Genomic DNA, 5,129 nt, shown 5'->3' with positions numbered 1-5,129 from the left:
ACATATGCTCATAGAATTCTAACCTTGAGACTAATGAAATTTCTACTGTGTGCAGGATCACGAAAAAACAAATTTTTTACTTTAATGGCGTATTAGGGAGTCGGAGCTTGCCAAGCGAGCTGAAACCCGGTTCCTTGGAACCCCAGATTCTCTGGTCCGTCACAGTTGGTACCATAGCAGTTCTAATCTGAACGGGACTGTGCGCATGGAGTGCATCGGTGTTCTACTTGTGCGGTGACTCAGGTGATTCTCTTCATTTAAGAATTTTATTTTGAATTTTAGGACGAAGTTCTTTTTAAGGAGTTAATGATGTGAAGCCCCAATTTTTTTTTCTCGGGTTTAACTTAATCCATTGGTCGTATTCTGCACTTAAGAGTGCCTGACACTATGATATTAAAGTGTCATTAGCACTTTCAGCTTGTTTAATAATAGATTTTGGTGCCCAAACAGAAATGCCTGCCCTTTTTAAAAATTGAGGTGCCTTAATAGGTTGTCACACCTCACATGCACACATGTCAAGTAGAGGGAGTGTGAAGGGTAGCATGGTCATTTTATGAGTTAAAAATAGATCATAAAGAGAAAATTCGTTTTTCTCTTATTATCTTGCCTTTGGTTTTGTTCTCTGATCTCATTCGCTCCATAAATGTTGTTCTCCTTTCAAACTCAAACTTTAGCCATTGATGATAGGGATTGAAGTGGGTTAAGAGATGGAGAATGGTGGTGGTTGTGTTCTTATTAGATAAAGATGTAATTGAGGTATGGGATCATTTATTTTTGAATCTAATATGAAACTTAACATTCCCTAATGGAAATTTTGAACAAATTGAGCTTGATTCTAATATTTATTTTGATTTATAACCTTGGGTAGTTGGTTAGAGAACTGCAATTTCATGTTTTTGTTGTTTTGATTTTAGATTTTGATAATTAGGGTTTTTCATGAAATTTGGGGTTTCAATTAAATCATGTTCTTTCATGATAAACCGATTGGGTGCTTTTAAACTCTTGAATAGTTAGTGTTTAACAAACTCTCGGTGAGAAATTGAATGATTTGATTGTAACTCAAATTTATGAACCCTAGAATGTTTGTATTAGTTCTATTGATATCTTGAGATCCGGTGGTTTGATTGTAATGAAATTTTTATATGTAGTACTTCATTATCTGGTGGAAATATGATGAAATTCAAGAAGATCAGGTCATGTTTACTACCAGAAACATTAGATGAATTGAGACTGTAGGTTGCTGAATTCAAACTGTGGACGGCCTACTGTTCATGGTGTTTCTCAATATCTGTTTATAGGATGAACCTGGAATTTTAGTATGATATTTGTATATATGTAGGTAACCTACTGTATAAATTTCATGCAATTCTGATCAGCTTAGGTATACCAAAGTGTGAGAAAACCGTAACTGAATTCTGTGTGTTTATACCAAAATCAGTCATGTTGTAATGCGTATATCTTTTTACTTAACCGTTAGAATGTGCTGATTTTCGAATATGTTGTGGTAACCTGAGTTATAGGACTACTGTAAAATTTTCAAGACAATCGAATGACATTTGCTACAAAAAGGTGTTGATATACTGTGACTGGATTTCGTAAAGCAGTGACAGTCATGTGTACGTTAACATAAATGGTTGATGGTGGATAATGAACACATGGACCTGTTTGATGTCAAATGAAGTTTTATATTTGTAAGTTATAAATGTAGATCTTATGTTGGTTGTGTTGTTTGAGTAGAATGGTTTGTTTATAGTAATAAGTTTCGGTATGTTGAAGTGGGTGTTGTTAATTAGCTCAAAAACTATTGGCTTCAGTAAACTTGTGTGTGCAAAAGGAATATTTTATTGTTATTACAATCAAAGTGTATAACTAGTTAAGTTTCCATAATCTGTGTTTAAACACATCAGTAAGAGTTCCTTGTAGATACGAGGGGTTCCCGGCTTCCTGAATTTTTGGATTTAACATGCGTATGTCCTTTTTATCCCATGATGGTAGTGTTTAGTTTTCATTCTTGAGACATTACACAAACATCATTTTCAGGCTAATTTATTATGCGTGTCGGTGGAGATGTCAGTGAGTGGTAGTAGTGATATTTGGTAGTTGCGGCCACGGTGTAAAGTTTGCGTTAATTCCCGATATGGGTATGGGTTGTGTATGGAGGTCTGACTTCGGTGAGTTACAGGGTTCTATGGTTTGGTTTTGGTGTCGGATGTTATATGTCATGTTGTATTGTTCATGTATATACGCCTGTTTTCCGTTGCCCTGTACACAGTCTGTGTTTTAACTGTTAAGTTCCAAAGTACTATAAGTTAATAGTTGATTTGAATGGTGCTAACATGAATATATTGTGTTGTTAAGTACATGGCTTCAAAAGCTGAAATACTGATACACTACCACTAAATAATGATCGATTCATTTGATACTTTAATTGGTTTTGGTACGTTGCAGTGTAGGTACTTCTTTTGGATTATTACCTTGTAGCTAGTACAATGAAGTTCTCTTTACCCAGCAGCTAGTGGCTCGAATATTTGGTTGGCTTGTAAAGTAGATTCATTGAATCACTCATTCCTTTGAAACGAAACTGAAATGATTTATCTACAGATCGAATATTATTCTTTTGTGCAAGGGGATTTGTTATTCTGTCAGAGAGGCCCACATTTCTTGTTTGCACTTTCAACCTTGATGTAAACCTCTTGTCGTGCCATTTTTGCAGAATATGGTTAGTCAAAATGTAGTCAGAATTGTCCAATACAGGGTACCTTATGGATGCAGTTGCAGTAATTTGTATTGAAGTTACTTAGTGTTTAATTATGTCTAGGTGGACTTTTTGGTGAGTCAAGTTAACTGTTAGTTGCGGGCTTGTTTGATTAGTGACTTCTATCATTTCAATCTGCACATTGTTAGTCATAATAGATAGAAATGTAGTTGTGAAGTTATCCAGTTAGTGTCAAACAAGGACCAAGGAAATTGGAAATAGTTAGCTTGTCAGTGGAGGTTTGAATTATGGAATACTTTTAATCCTCTTTGAATTTTAGTTCATGTTGACAGTGGAACTGTTAGTTTAAATTAAAGGGTATAAAAGAGGTGCACTATTCTTATGCTCATAACCAGTTCATTTGATATCTTTAATATATCTCGGTCTGTACATATTTTTTATGATTGTGGCCATATAAGGACTTCACATTGGAAATTGCATTTAAGCACCTGTTGGTTGGTTAGTGCTTTCTTTAGGAATTAATCAAGTCAGCTATATAGGGATTATGGATCGTTGTTTAGTGCTTTCTTTAGGAATTAATCAAGTCAGCTATATAGGGATTATGGATCGGAGAAAAGTATATATTTTACTTTCGGGTTTTATAATGTTTCCAGTAATGGATTCTTGTAACATTTGGTGCGGTGCTACGACATCCCACCTTTCCCACCTTTATAATACTGCTGGCATTGTGATGAGTAGAGATTGTTGCTGCCATGACAGACAGTTCATACAATCTTACATAAGAGATAATTGCTACTAATTATGGTAGTTCATATTATCTAAATAACTATTTGACAAACTACGGTCGTGCTTGATCCCTTCGAGCGACGAAGAGGGTACGTAGGTAGCCGCTATGCAGTTCAACACAAATCCACAAGGTTGTTCACATCATCTGAAAAGGGTTTGTTGCTGCTTCGCAGTTCACATCACCTATTCGGAGGTGATTGCAAGTTTGGCGTAATGTATCGTTGGTAAGAAGTAGTTGTAGTATTAGCTGTTCATACTACCTAGTGAGAGATGATTGTTACCATCCCTCATGTTTGTCAACTGGCCGTATGTATTTTTGGGCAACTGGCCCGTGTTAATTTGGCAACTGGCCGTCTGTTATTTTTGGGCAACTAGCCAGTATTAATTTGGCAACTGGCCCGTGTTAATTTGGCAACTGGTCGTCTGTTATTTTTGGGCAACTGGCCCGTGTTAATTTGCCAACTGGCCGTCTGTTATTTTTGGGCAACTGGCCCGTGTTAATTTGGCAACTGGCCGTCTGTTATTTTTGGGCAACTGGCCCGTGTTAATTTGGCAACTGGTCGTCTATTATTTTTGGGCAACTGGCCCGTGTTAATTTGGCAACTGGCCGTCTGTTATTTTGGGAAACTAGCCCGCGTTAATTTGGCAACTGGCCGTCTGTTATTATTGGGCAACTGGCCCGTTTTAATTTGGCAACTGGCCGTCTATTATTTTTGGGCAACTGACCCGTGTTAATTTGGAAACTGGCCGTCTAAGTTATTGGGTTGGTAACTAGCCAAATTTTATTTTAGGCAATCGGCTGACTCTTATATTTAGTTTTTGGAAATTGGATCCCTTGTGAAATTCTATGAATATTATGGTATGGGACATATGCTCATAGAATTCTAACCTTGAGACTAATGAAATTTCTACTGTATGCAGGATCACGAAAAAACAAATTTTTTTAATTTAGTGGCGTATTAGGGAGTCGGAGCTTGCCAAGCGGGCTGAAACGCGGTTCCTTGGAAGCCCAGATTCTCTGATCCGTCACACCAATTCTTTTCATCACTTCCAATTCCTCAAAGAGCATGACAGATAATATGAAGTTGTTAATCGTGTCAATGTACAAAGTCAAATGAGGAGGCGATTACATTTTCAGGAATTTTGTTTCTTTTACTGAGACTTTATTAGCAGATGTTTCAGGGTTGAGGCTTCATTGTAATCAATAAGAAAGTTATTAGGTATATTATTTTACTTCAACAAGAAGGTCCAACACGAGGGATGGTGAAACCATGATGGAACTTCAACAAAAGTGTCGTGCGGAATATCGTTGCATCTACGAAAAAGACTTCCATTTTGGAAATTGTTTCAAGATTTTAAGAGGGTTGCCCAAATATAATTCAATATTTATGTTTTAATTTCTTAATTGTCCGTTTAAGTCTAAGTATTAAGTTTTAATATTTATCTTACTTTAATTTAAACTAAAATGTAATTCTAATTAAAATGTAATATTGAATAGAATTAAGCTTAACTTTCAACAATATGAGTCAACTTTTCAAATTCATTAAACTTTGAATTAATCACTAATAGTCATTTTACAAGGCATAAAACTAGACAATAATAATTTGAAATATAGACTTTAAAAATA

The 5,129-nt window shown here is 35.8% G+C and overlaps 1 long non-coding RNA gene across 1 annotated transcript; it reads left to right on the top strand.

The window, feature by feature from the left end:
- The first annotated feature begins 611 nt into the window (after positions 1 to 611).
- Positions 612 to 2,653, top strand: LOC113308334. Its single transcript, XR_003339681.1, has 2 exons — positions 612 to 756; positions 2,449 to 2,653. It is a non-coding gene; the product is annotated as an uncharacterized LOC113308334 (long non-coding RNA).
- The last annotated feature ends 2,476 nt before the right edge of the window (positions 2,654 to 5,129 follow it).

This window comes from Papaver somniferum, chromosome 9 (genome assembly GCF_003573695.1).
Source record: "Papaver somniferum cultivar HN1 chromosome 9, ASM357369v1, whole genome shotgun sequence".
NCBI classification, from domain to species: domain Eukaryota; kingdom Viridiplantae; phylum Streptophyta; class Magnoliopsida; order Ranunculales; family Papaveraceae; genus Papaver; species Papaver somniferum.
Note: the sequence above shows the minus strand (reverse complement) of the source record. Positions and strands in the feature narration are given on the sequence as shown.